The 14,883-nt window shown below is 41.4% G+C and overlaps 1 pseudogene; it reads right to left on the reverse strand.

Annotated features, from left to right (window-relative positions):
- Positions 1 to 153: 153 nt before the first annotated feature.
- Positions 154 to 2,984, reverse strand: LOC136492518 (10 kDa chaperonin 1, chloroplastic-like; annotated as a pseudogene).
- Positions 2,985 to 14,883: the final 11,899 nt, after the last annotated feature.

Here is a 14,883-nt window from a genome sequence, read left to right on the forward strand (position 1 = left end):
TCCGGCTGAGCAATGGGGACGACAAACAGAACACACTTAAATTTCAAACCAATGAATGAGACTATAATAGTACAATCAATACAATAAAATCTGCAGTCCCTAGTTGACGTGTTTACAATATTGCTTGAAAAATGTTCAGAAGCACGAACACCAGATGAGCAATGTAACCATTTCAACTTTCAAGTTCGGTTCACACAATTTCGTATCCATATCTGAGCACTTTGAGAGCGTGCTATAAGGAAAAGGGGCATTAACATAATTCCAGTTTATGGCGGCCAAAATTCAATGGTAACTAACACTCATCTAGAAGCTGAATTCACGAACATCCAAATGGCATACAACAAAGTAGGGGCAAGATAAGTCCATGCAGTTGGAGCATTGGAAGGTAAGTCCGAAATTTTCACGGTAAAATTCATTCAACTAGAGCTAACAAATCTGACTCACGGCAGAAGCAGTGCTTCTCATCAGTACCAAGGTCCACCTACAACATAGTGAGCTAAGTCAACTAAGTTGATTGAATCAGAAAAATGTAGGGCTCAGGACAAGGCCAAAAAACAATTTGTTAAGAAGAAATCAGTCAGTTACCTCATAAGCATTGATGTCTGAGAAGAGAACCTGCAAGTGCAAACTGGTTAGACTATTCTAAATTATGAGCATTGTACTTCGGTAAAACTAGAACGGGAGCCTTGGCGCAGTGGTAAAGCTGCTGCCTTGTGACCATGAGGTCACGGGTTCAAGTCCTGGAAACAGCCTCTTGCAGAAATGCAGGGAAAGGCTGCGTACAAAAGACCCAAGTGGTCGGACCCTTCCCCTGACCCTGCGTAAGCAGGAGCTACGTGCACTGGGGCTGCCCTTTTTTGTACTTCGGTAAAAGTACATTCGATGGACTATGCAAACTGTAAGAAAAAAAACTCGACCTGCGGGGGGTATGACGGCCCCCGGGCATTTTTTAAGAAGAAGGATGATCTTCTCACACAGATCGAGAAAACAAAAATAAAACATGTCTATTTTCAGCATGACAGGCAGATTTCAGTAGCGGACAATGTCATAATGGCAGCAGCTTGCAAATTAGCACAATGTATTTGTTTCAGAAACATAACCACTCTTCAATCTACTCAAGTAAACATAGTCCATCCATTTAAATATACTCAAGTAAACATAGTCCATCCATTTAAATAATTACAGTACAGTACACCAAAATTTCACTTAGTTCATCCAAGATAAGCAATAAAATCAAATGGTAAGATTAGAAGACAAACCACAAAGCAAAGTGTGACATAATACGATAGATTGTTCTCTAAAGTATAAGCAAACTTCACATGCAAAGCACAAAATGCTTCTTGTTGGCACAAGTGAGCATTTGGGCATGCGTCAATAAGAGTTAAGTCACACAATGTTGCTTACCTTCTTCCCAGCCTCAACTTCACTAACATCAGCACCAACCGATAGAATCTAGCATGAACAATACAATATGGTGAGACTATATCCTGCTAAAATTAACAATAACAGAAACAGATAGTAGTGCCTTTAAGATCTCACCTCTCCCATCAGATACCTCTCAAACTTAACAGCAGATTTTGGTAGCAATACACCACCAGCAGATTTCTGCATGAATAAAACAATTTTGTCAGAACAAACAACTATAACAAAGTATCAACTTCTAAAACTTCAGCAGATTCATGTGCACTCCTGTAATACAGTTTAAGAGGATTGCACAGTAATTCAGGTATAGAAAAGGATGTGTGCAACAGTTGCTTCTAAATTTTTTTAATGACAGGGCCCTGCTAACATGTCAAACTAACTACACTTGTTGATAGGAGTACTGCAAATAAACAGAATACTGTAATTATTGTTGGGGGAAATGCATGTGTGTTAGCTTGAGTGAATCAATTAAACCACTTTTTAAATAAACTTCCCTAAGACTTTTCAAAACCCAAGTGATGGGAGTCGCTCTCAAAGTCAGAGTAACTACCACACTTAGGGCTTGTTTGGCTATACTCGTATCCATCTCAATCCATGTGCATTGGACTAGATTGGGGTAGAAATTAGTTAATTTTTCACTCCAATCCACACTAATACATGTGGATTGAGGTGGATATGAGCGCAGCCAAACAAGGCTTTAGGGTATACATTTACCGTGGTTAGGCTTGTTTGAACATACCCATTCCCTCTCAATACAGATTGGAGAGGGAAATGAACTAATTTTCCCTTCAACACCTCCCAATCCAGTCCAAAACACATCGGGAATAGGTTTATCCAACAAGCCCTGACACTTTTACTCTGCTATAAGCCACCTTAGTACTGAACTTCATGTGTCTCGTCAAGTTCAACAATAGTTGAGAAGGGGCAAAAGATTTAACGTCTCTGTCATTGCAACTTATAATGGAAATTCCTAAAGTTTAAATTAGCAAGCCCTGCATTTTCTGATATACAATGGTTCCTACACTGAGTGCTTACTTTGCAAACTGAAATAAGAACATCTAAGGATTTATTCCACTTGAAGTGTTGAAGTGAGAGCAGCAAACCAACAATTAGCAACAAACAAATCTAAATAAAACAAAATAGGAGCGGTAAAGAGACACGATTGATAGCGGAGAGACCTCAGGGATCTGCTGGAGACGGACGAGCACCCGGTCATTCTGCGGCGCCACCTGCCCCCCAAAAAACAAGCACCACACCGTTAGATTATACCACGAATTCCACCCGAAAGACCTTGAAGACTCGAAACCAGAGCGCATGATCACAGCAGCGAGCCCACCCACCTTGGCAGGGTCGTACTTAAGCGCGGCCACGCGCAGTCCGGCCCAGGCGGGTGGGGGCAGGGCCCAGCGGCCTGCGGCTGCTGCCGCTGCCGGCTAGGAGGAAGGGCGAGGCAGACACGGCGGCGAGGAGGGAGGGCGCCATTGGAGTGGAGACAAGGGGAGGGGGCGTGACGAAGGTTTCTTCCCTTGGGGATAGTTGCGTTGCGATTGCGTCGCTCGGCCGTCGTGTGCCTTCCCTTATCTGCTTTTGCACGAGGATGGATTCCTTCTCGATACTTCCATAGTTTCTTTTTGGGCCCTTATCTCCAAATGGGCTGTAATCTTAAGGATGTGCAGGGGCTTAGTTAGCTTCCCATCGATTTCGTTTGGTTCGGCCCGACATTAAGGTTGGTGCTGGCCTGCTGGAATAATGGGCCTGATGTGATGTCTGATGGTGCTCCGTAGAACAATGGGCCTGGAACAATGCAAGTTTTCTTTTATACTACTCCCTCCATGTCACAAAAAGAGTGCCACGAGGTTCCCTAAAAAAAAGGAGTGTTACGAGGTCAAGTATTTTTACTTTTATGAAATATATACAATAAATTATAAACATTTATGGTACATAATAGATATTATTAGATTAATCATTAAATATTCTTTATAATAAACTTATTTGGAGATACAAATGTTGTTGTTTCTATAAATTTAGGTCAAAATTAAGAAAGTTTGACCTACACGAAATCTAAAGCAATACTCTTTTGGGGATGAAGAGACCACCCCATATTCTCCATATGGAATGTTACTACCGCGTGGCCAAGCAGGATATGCCATTCTGCCTCCATGTCTAGATTAGGATATGTGTTTACCAAAAAATGTTGGTGTTGTATTTGACGAAGTTAGTCCAAATGTTGCCTAGATTTTTTTATGAAAAGACCTGTCGATGTTTCACCACCGATAGCCTGTCACGAGAGGTACCCTGAGGCAGTTTGTTCAGGCTTTAGCGTATGCAGAACTCGACGGTAAATGCAAGAGACAGTCGATTTATCCTGGTTCGGGCCCTCCACCGTGATCGAGTAATAGCCCTACGTCCAGTCGGCGTTAGCCTTTGTGTTGGATTGATTGTCAAGTGTTGTCTCTCCCTCCCTTCTCCAGGAACTCCGCCCTCCTTTATATAGTCAGGAGGCCTAGAGTTCCTAGTCGATTTACGATGAGAGTTCCTAGTAGGATTATAGAATAATACTACTACTAAGATTACATGGAAAGAATCCTAGTTAGACTAGATCTTCTCCCTTCCTTGAGGGGTATCCTGTGGGTCCCGCATCGACAAGCCCCCGAGCACTTCATGGTTGAGCTCTGAAGCCTCGTCTTGTTCCTTCAGGTCTTGCCGAGTAGGAACAAGCGTCGTCCGAGTGCCTTCTTGAGCGAAACCGTGTAGCGCTTCGTGAGATCTTCGAGTGGTGTGTACCTTTTTTAAGAAAAGTACTCCCATATAGGTGTAGCCCCTGAGCCTCTTGCTATTTGAAACAATGAGCTGGAGGGTCTTGTCTTGAAATTACTCTGATTCTTCGTCGAAGGGCTCTAGAGCATATACTCGGGTTCTTTATCAAAAAGAACTTGGATATAGCTCGGTCTGGGTTCTTTTTGTCTTGAGGCCTTGAAGTGGTCTGTCTTGAAGAAGTCTTCTTGGTGACTGTGCACTTTTTCAAAGAAAAAAGTGCACTCACTGAGTGTAGCCCCCGAGCCTCTTGCTATTTGGAACAAAAAGTTGGAGGGTCTTGAATCTTATGTTTTTTAAAAACTCCTGTCTTGAAGAATTCTTCTAAGTGATGTGCGCTTTTTTGAAGAAAAAGTGCACTCACTGAGTGTAGCCCCCGAGCCTCTTGCTATTTGGAACAAAGAGTTGGAGGGTCTTGAATCTGAGTTGTTCAAAGAACTAAAAACCTCTCCTGTTGTAGCCTCCGAGCATATATCTAGGTTCTTTTATTCAAAAAGAATTGGATCTTGGCATGTTCTCTAGTAGTCTGTTGTTGTCAGATGTAGTTGTTTATGAGATTCCCGAGTTCTTTCTATAAGAACCAAGTTCTTGTGTTCCTTGTGAGGTAACCCTTCATTGCTTCATGGTTGATGAGTTCTTTTTGTAGCAATATGATAACTCTGCCGTGGTGCTGGATGGATAAGTCTGAAATCTGCCTGTTGAACTGTACCTTTGTGTAGAAGTGTGTCGCCCGTCATTTTAGCTGTGTCAGTTGTGTTGAGAAATGGATCGTTGCGTTCTCATGCCGTGTTTAAACGGGCCTGGTGGGCCGCGTTTTTATTGCTGTAAAAATCTATTTAATGGCTTTTCTTCTTCTTTTTCTTTGCTGCCCTGCTTTTGCCTTGAAACCCTAGTCTTCAAAACTCCGCCATCGCCGTTGTCGTCGTCATCTGAGCGCCGCCGTCTGAGCATCATCGTTTCTTAGTGCTTTATTGCTTTTGCTAGTATATGGGTAGGAAGAAATCAGCGAGCAAGTCCTAGGCAACCTTTGTAGATGAGGAGGCATCGCTTTCTGTGATTGAAAATCAAGAATTCATGGCCATGAGGGCTGCTCAGAAGATCTGACCGGCTCCGACTACGACTGAGGATCAGTTGCGCGAGCTTGTTAGTGATGGTCTGATCCAGGGCAAGGAGTTTACTGATTGGAAAGCTCTAGGCCAGCATCGGGTCCCAACTCCAGGCCCTGGTGAGATTGTTCTTTTTGTCTCCTTTATCTGTGCTGGACTCTATCTTCCTACTTCTGCTTTTCTTCATCGATTTCTCAGTTATTTTGGGATTAGCTTGAACCATCTTGCTTCCAATGATGTCCTTCATCTTTCTGTTTTTGTCCATCTTTGTGAAACTTTTCTTGGAATTCCTCCTTCTCTTTCTCTCTTTCGTTACTTCTTCCGTCTGAAGCCCCAACCCCGCAGCGATAACACCCATGTTCTTGGTGATTGCGGAATTCAGTTTCGTCAGGGTCGTAAGAGTAAATTCTTTGATTATGACTTGGTCGATGTTTTACCACCGATAGCCTGCCACGGGGGTACCCGGGGCAGTTTGTTCGGGCTTCGGCGTATGCAGAACTCGACGGTAAACGCAAGAGACAGTCGATTTATCCTGGTTCGGGCCCTCGACCGTGATCAAGTAATAGCCCTACGTCCAGTCGGCGTTAGCCTTTTCGTCGGATTGATTGTCAAGTGTTGTCTCTCCCTCCCTTCTCCAGGAACTCCGCCCTCTTTTATATAGTCAGGAGGCCAGAGTCCTAGTCGGTTTACAATGAGAGTTCCTAGTAGGATTACAGAATAATACTACTACTAAGATTACATGGAAAGAATCCTAGTTAGACTAGATCTTCTCCCTTCCTTGAGGGGTATCCCGTGGGTCCCGCATCGACAAGACCTAAACAATGGTTCAAAATACTGCCAATAATTTTGATGAAATACAGTGGAGAGTGTTGTCTAACAATTTTCAAGAAAGGCAGTGGTTGAAATGTTGCACAACAATTTTGAAAAAAAAACTTATAGTTGAAAATGTTTCCTAGTAGTTTGAATGAGATGTTTGTTGCCTAACTTTTTCTAACGAAGGATTTAACAATTGTCAGATCTTTCTAAAAAAATCTACTCAATTTGCATATGTAGGTTACAAGATGGATCAAATTGACTATTACCAAAACCTGACAACTTTGTAGGGAAACTCCAACAGTTTTCTATCTATTATCTCCATCTTGTGTTTGAGGGCTCTCTCAAACAAGCAGGGGATCGGAGCAAAAATAAAAAGATCGATACATGGGCTCATGGCATCCTTTGTACACCAAATTTCTCCAGGCAAGAAGGCATTAAAACCCTTTAATGTTCAGAAAAATCAAGGTACAATGGCATCGCGAGGCAAGAAATCAAGTTTGATTGACCCCTAGATTGCACACTTCATCACCTTCATATGTAAGGGTGTCGACTGTCGTTGAATCCTACCTTGATCGTCAATTTTTTGGAAATTTCTAGTCAGAACAGTATTTTTCTCTCACACAAACCAACCAGTAGTTTTTCTTCACGAACCAGCAACGATATGAACCAGCCAACCGAACAGGCTGATAATTAATAATCAAACGAAATCCGTGATCGTCATGAACTGGCCTGGCGGCGTTAGGTTCGTGATGAGTGACCGTCGCCGTCGCCGGGATATACAGCTTGCGTACGTACCAAACATACCGGCCGCCTGGAGATTGTTTAACGGGTGTTGGGTTCTTTAGTGAGTTCTAAAATTCATGGCACACTAAATATTTAGATACTAATAAGGAGCATTAAATATAGATTAATTATAAAATCAATTACATAGATGAAGCCTAATTTGCGAGATAATTTTTTAAGCCTAATTCATCTGTCATCAGCACATGTTTACTGTAGCACTACGCTGTCAAATCATAGACTAATTAGGCTTAAAAGATTCGTCTCGCAAATTAGTCACAAATTATGCAATTAATTTCATAATTAGTCTATATTTAATACTCCATGTATGTGTCAAAACATTCGATATGACAAGATTTTAGGAGGGACTGCAGTAACCAAACGAGGCCTAATTGCCTTACCTTACCTATGGGGGTGCTATCGACTGTATTCATTCATGCAGCGTCATTGGATTTTGGATAGACGACGACTCGTGGGCTCGAAGTCCTGGTCGTCTAACTGCGCACGCAACACGATGGAAGCTACGACGAAGATCACCTGCACAAGCAAGTCAATTTCAAGACAGCTAGACGACGGATATACCAAGCCAAACCATCAACGGCGAATCGATGGCAATGGCACGTTACAAGTGTATTAGCTCCAAGATTTTTATTTGATTGCGAAGGTTAGTCTAGCTTATTATTGCTGGCAAGGATGCATGCATTTTCTTTTGTTTTTTTTTTTTCCTTCTCTTTTGCCTTACGATAATAATCACATCTGGTCAACAGAGCCAATCGAGTTGTTACCAATGGGCTAGATAGCTAGCAGAGGGGGACAAGGTGGCACCTACTAGCTTGCTTATTATGCTGTCTCGTGGTTTCCAGTAGCTAGGTGCATGCACTGACGGTGCGTGCATGCGTACGTGATGATGCAAAGAGCGGAGGGCAGTGCGGCATGCATGACGGAGCGCAGCGTCGAGGCGAGGAAGGCGTGGGCGACCCAGAGAAGAAAAAGGGAGCGTCACCGATCCATGGACCGGGACTGGAGTAGTAGTGGAGTGGCGGGAAAGAAACGGGCCGGGGGCCTTGATTATGACGGCCGATAGCTAGCGGTAAGAATGATCTTTTCTTTCTTTGTTTTTGTCTCAACACTCAACTGCCAACGTAACTCTCATGCGAGGTTCAACAAAGTGCGCTTCCCTTGCGTTAACACTTCGCAGCATATGTACAGTAGCTGTGCAAATGATCGATATGCCCTCTAGATCTTTTCAGTTGTTTTTTTATCGTTGCCAAGTAAAAAGATGCGATATGGTTAGTATACGTGTTCAAGATTTAAACTAGATGAATAGATGATGATCCTCAAATTAGGTTCCGGTAAGACATCTTGTTTGGGAAACAACCTCTAAAAGCACAATACCCAAATCTTTATAGTATTGTTCGAGAAAAACAAGCTACAATAATAGCTTCAACTCTTAGTACTATTTCTCTTAATGTTTTCTTCAGATCAACGAACACTGAAAGGAAATGAGGTGTTAGAGTGGAATAATCCCGTAGCACGAATTGCAAACATTGGTTTACAAGTTGAAAGGGACACTTTTTTTTTTGCTTTTCAAAAATAATGGCTCCTTCACATTAAATTCCATATATTAACACCTTATCAATATGGTCATCATCATCTCACAACAAATCTAGCATTTAATGATGTCATAAAAATTTAAAAATTTGTGGTTGCTAAAGAGGAGTGATTTTAACCAAACAAAACTTAGCAAGAAAGAATTGGAGCGGGAACAAATCATACGTGTTTTGTTGTAGAGATGAAACAATTAGACACCTCTTTTTGACTGTACCTATGCTAAATTCCTTTGGCAAACCATTTACTTGGTTCTGGGTCTACAGCCTCCCTTGAATATTCTTGATCGTTTTCATGGATGGTACAAACCGGGGGCAAATCAAACAATAGCTTGCTATTATTAGGAGGTGCTGCCATCTGTTGGACGATATATATGGCTTACAAGAAATAAAACAGTTTTTGACAATTGTGGAACCAAAACTTTTTTGCAGGACCTGATCAGTTGAACACACTGGTTGCGTCAAATGGGCACTGTTACAATGGTTCGAAGAAAGCGAATCTTCCAAGTTTGCCGTGTGTTAGAAAACAACTGCTATGCAGTTCTTTGATTCTTTAATTTGGGTGGATAAGTAATGCTAAAATTGAGTTGAGTTGGATACATTTGGTTTTGATATAAATTAATGTAATAAGTGGTCTAATTCTCTTGGTCACATGGGGTAAAGCCGGATGTTTATTCCTTGACCTAAATAAGGCGTCCAGGATTTCTTTCTATTATGGGATATGGGATAGACTAAAACCTTGTTTAGTTGAACTTATTTAGTTTGCAAAGAAAAAGATAATCAGATACAAATGAACTAAGGACGTGTTCAGTGCCCGTCTAATTTGACACGCATTCTTTCTAGGCGTGTCAAGGAAAATAACCTTGTAAAAATAGGCAATGTTGGAAAAAAAAAAAAGAGTTGATGACATATGGGTTACGAGAAACAGACTAAACTTTAACAACCAAATACTAACTAGTAGTAAGTTGTGATCAACAGAAATTACTTGTGGCTAATTTTAGTTGCCAAGAACCAGGAGGTGTGGATCTAGCTGTGGGATGTGGGGTTGGGGCAGTGGGGTGATAGGGGCTTGTTGACATTTAAATTAGGCCCATACCAATTTAAATAGGCTCATGACAGTTCTAGCCTAATTTAAGAAAACTTTGTGAAGCAACAAATAATAGTACCATATTTGCTTTCCAACGGGATAAGACCACCCTACTCCCTATAAAATAGGGGGTACATGGCCGATTTAGATATACAACATCCAATCGATCTTTTTACATTTAATAAATATAAATTAAATACCTTTTTTCCCAATTTTTTTCCAACCTCATGTTATTGTTCATCTCTTTATCCGATGACCAAGGATGACGCCCTAGGTTTGCCAACCGACCTAGGGCAACCCACTGGTGTCCTTGCCCCAGCCCGATGGAATCCCTCCTAGACGAGAGTTTCGATGGTTTCTTTGCTAGTTTGCTCATAAAGTAGCCGTTGGTGGTTTGCTTGTAAACCTCACCACTCTTCACCATGAAAGCGTGTTGGTTATCCGCTACGTTCTTTGGTCTGTGGCGACCTGGGCGATCTAGCTCTAAGCTGATGTGTGACTAATCTTTGCGTCAACAGGACCTCAAGCGCCCCCCTGCAACCTCTATGACAATAGAGTTTCTCTTGAGCCTCTCCTAAATTATCTAGATATACGAAGGAGAGTAACGATAGGAGTAGAGGTTAAAGATGACTCAAAATCCTCCATTCTAAAATCTATAGATCCGCCTGATATGCACACGCCCGTGGATCACGTGTGACGAGTAGTTGTGGCCCGATCTTCTCGAAGGATCCACAAACTTGATAACTATCGCTGCGTGACATGGTGAAGAGGTAGTGCACCGTGAGTCTGCACACGCAATGAACTACCGAGACAATCACCCTTCCATGTACCAACGAAGCCAGCCCACGCAATCACACCATAAAGATATGAAGGCACAAACTAGGTGAACCGCAGTTCGGCATTCTACAACTCCCTCAGGAATCGAAAGAACAAGTTTGCAAGTCTCTCAAGACTCACATGGAAAGTAGAACTCAAAGAGTTTGTATTTCTGAATTGGCAGTCCCAAAAAGTCCCTCACGTCATCTATTACATGGATATATATATATATAACACTAGTGGAGTCTTCAGTTCAGATTAAAGAAAATAAATGAGAACATGCATTATGAAGTTGTAGCACTCCTATTAATAGTGTGGCCTTATGGAGCTCTTTGGATGGTTGGTATTCATCTGCATGCTTCTGCGTGTGGTGAAACAATAGCCTGGTTGCTAACTGCCTTCCTAAACCTAGGAATTAATTGTTTTGCATATCCACAATTGATCTGCTTGGTAGCTGAATGGTCCATCCTCTCTATGCACATCCAGGCTCCTTAGTCCATATATTTGGAGGGCAGAAACCATCATCATCCCATGCCCGTTCATGCACTCCATCATTCCTAAGAACATTAAAACAAGTACTCAAAAGCATATGATCATCCAAAATAATCTAATTATTTAACACAAGGTTAGCGTTGACCTAAGAATGCATTTCCTTCTCTAGTTGCTTAGCTCTACTCCTTGTAATTGGACCCACTATATCAGATATAGTTTCATTAGGAGGTGGAGAGGAGTTGATGCTAGAGGTGTCCTCATGAGCCTCCCCCTCTTAAGGAGGAGTCGTCCTCGACTCAAACTCACCAACAAATGGAAGCAAATCTTTGACATTGAATGTTGTACTCACATTGAAATATTCAGGGGGAAGCTCAATTTTGTAAGCATTATCATTTATCTTTTCAAGAACCTAGAATGGACCATCACCCCGTGGGGATAACTTACTCTTGCGCCATTGGGGAAATTGATCCTTGCGTAGATGCAACCACACGAGGTCACCGGGCTAGAACGTAACTTTCTTCTTACCTTTGTTCGCGTGCTTTGCATACTGTGTAGATTTCTTCTCGATATTCCTTCTTGTGTCAGCATGTAGCTTCTTAATAAATTCTGATCTCTTTGCCGCATCCATGTTAACTTGTTCCTGTAATGGTAAAGGCAAAAGATCCATGGGTGTATGTGGTTTAAAACCATAAACAATTTCAAAGGGACAAAAAATTGTTGTTGAATGTACTGTCCTGTTATAAGCAAATTTGACGTGTAGAAGGCATTCTTCCCACATCTTCAGATTCTTTTTCAGCATAGACCTCAACATTGTAGATAGAATACGGTTGACAACTTCAGTTTGTCCGTCAGTTTGTGGGTGACAAGTAGTAGAAAATAACAACTTGGTTCCAAGTTTTCCCCATAATGTCTTCCAAAAATAACTCAAAAATTTCATATCCCGGTCTAAAACAATAGTCTTGGGCACTCCATGCAAACGAACTATGTCCTTGAAAAACAAGTCAGCAATGTGTGAAGCATCATCGCTCTTATGACACGGAATAAAATATGACATCTTTGAGAAGCGATCTACAACAAGGAAAATGGAATCTGGCCCCCTCGGAGACCGAGGTAAGCCTAGAATAAAATCCATGGATATATCTTCCTAAGGTACATTTGGAATCGGTAATGGAATATATAAACCATGGGGATTAAGGCGGGACTTAGCTTTCAAGCAAGTTATGCACCGCTCAACATGTCGCTGGACATCACGTCTCATATGTGACCAAAAGAAATGATCAGAAAGCATGTCCAATGTCTTTTTTACACCAAAATGACCAGCTAACCCACCAGCATGTGCTTCCTGCAAAAGAAAATTGTGGAGAGAGCAAGCTAGAATACATAATTTATTAGTCCGAAATAAGAATCCATCATGCACATAGAATTTATCCATCCTTTGCCAAAAATGCACTTAGAGAAAGGTTCTTTAAAATCAGAATCATTAGCATAAAGTGTTTTAACTGATTCCAATCCAAGCCCTCTTGTATCTAGTTGTGTAATCAAACCACACCATCTTGACAAAGCATCTGCAACAATGTTATCTTTACCACACTTATGTTTGACAGCATAGGGAAATGTTTCAATGAACTCAATCCATTTTGCATGGCGATGGTTTAGTTTACCTTGGCTTTTGAGATATTTCAAAGCTTCATAATCAGAATGGATTACAAATTCTTTAGGTAATAAGTAATGTTGCCAAACTTCCAAAACTTGAACTAAGGCATAAAGCTCTTTGTCATAGACAGAGTAGTTCAGATGTGGACCATTTAGTTTTTTAGAAAAATAGGCAACAGGTTTACCTTCTTGAAGTAGCACACCTCCAATGCCAATACCACATGCATCACATTCGATCTCAAAAGTCTTACCAAAGTCTGGCAGTTGTAGCAGCGGTGCTTCACAAAGCTTTCTTTTCAACTCTTCGAAGGCTTGGTCCTGTTCATCCCCCCACTTTAATGGAACATCCTTCTTTGTCAAATTGTTAAGAGGTGCAACGATTGTGCTGAAATCTTTAACAAAGCGCCGGTAGAAACCCACAAGACCATGGAAACTTCAAACTTGGCTCATATTTTTAGGAGTAGGCCAATCCTTTATCGCTTTAACCTTCTCTTCATCAACCTGGATGCCATCTGCAGTCACAACAAAACCAAGAAAAACAACACGATCTGTGCAAAAGGTGCACTTAGAAATATTTCTATACAATTTCTCTACTCTCAAAACAGCAAGGACTGCCCGGATATGATCAAGATGTTCATCAAATGATTGACTATAGATCAAGATATCATCAAAATATGCAACCACGAATTTTCCAATGAAAGCTCTTAAAACATGATTCATTAAACGCATAAAAGTTGAAGGAGCATTTGTCAAACCAAAGGGCATCACAAGCCATTCATATAAGCCAAATTTGGTTTTAAATGTTGTCTTCCATTCATCACCAATTTTCATGCGAATTTGGTGATAGCCGCTGCGTAAATCAATTTTGGTGAAAATAGTTGAGCCATTCAATTCATCTAACATGTCATCAAGCCTAGGAATGGGATGGTGATATCTTATAGTCTATGATAGCACGACAATCGACACACATGCGCCAAGACCCATTTTTCTTAGGGACCAAAAGTACTAGAACAGCACAAGGTGATAGAGATTCATGAACATACCCTCTGTCCAAAAGCTCTTTTACCTGTCGCTGAATTTCTTTTATTTCTTCAAGATTGATGCGGTAGGCTGGACGATTTGGAAGAGAATCACCAAGTACTAAATCAATTTGGTGCTCAATACCATGGATGGGAGGAAGACCAGCTGGCACCTCATCGGGAAAAACATTCTCAAAGTCCTGTAATAAATCAAGAACAACATGTGGCAGCGATGAAGGTAATTCGTTAGTTGACAATAGGACCTCCTTGTGCAGGAGCACAAAGAATGGGGCCGTGGAGTTCCTCACTTCTCTCAAATCACTCTTGCTCACAAATAAACACTCAGTTTGTCGTGGTAGTTTTGTATTTTTAGGAGGCTTTATGTGGCTGGATAGTTTAGGAGTCTCCCTTACTATTTTTGGAGGTCTCACATAATTTTCTTTTCTCACTCTCCTCCCTTTTCTTGCGAGCAACATCAGAAGAATGTATGTCTTCTGGAGATAATGGAACAAGAACCACCTTCTTCTCTTTGTGAATAAATGTGTATTTGTTTGACCGACCAAAATGCACAGAATCCACATCGAATTGCCATGGATGACCCAAAAGTAAGTGGCACGCTTGCATAGGAACAATATCACAATCAACCTCATCATGATAGTCATCAATTGAAAATGATAAGCGGACCATGGATGAAACCTTCACTGTCCCTGAATTATTCAACCATTGCATATGGTACGGGTGTGGATGGCGATGTGTGGGCAGGCTAAGCTTCTCAACAAGCAGGGCACTAACAATATTGTTGTAGCTCCCACCATCAATTATGAATCTGCATACATGTCCCTTCACTTTGCATCGTGATTGAAACAAATTATGGCGTTGCCCTTGCTCAGCTGCAAGTAATTGAGTAGAAAGAACTCGCAAAACCACCAAACAATGATCTGGTGTTTTCAAAATAGAAGCATTTGCAGTGAAATTTGTAGCAGACCCAAATGAACTACCATGTGGGACAAAATAGGAGCCTTCAAATTATTAATATCAGCAAGCAAATCATCAAAATCAGCACTTGTGATTTCCTCTGGATTCAAAGGAATAATAGCTTGTGGTATGTCACCCTGAGCAACATGTGGAATAGACTGAATGGCCAAACAATTCAAGCCCAGCTCATATTCACCATCCTCAGCTTGATACTCACAAGTTTCAATGTTCTCATCTGCCAAAGCCAGGATATTGTGCTCATCCTCCTCTTCACTTTGAGAGTCATAAGAGCCATC

This window comes from Miscanthus floridulus, chromosome 1, assembly GCF_019320115.1.
Source record: "Miscanthus floridulus cultivar M001 chromosome 1, ASM1932011v1, whole genome shotgun sequence".
NCBI lineage: Eukaryota > Viridiplantae > Streptophyta > Magnoliopsida > Poales > Poaceae > Miscanthus > Miscanthus floridulus.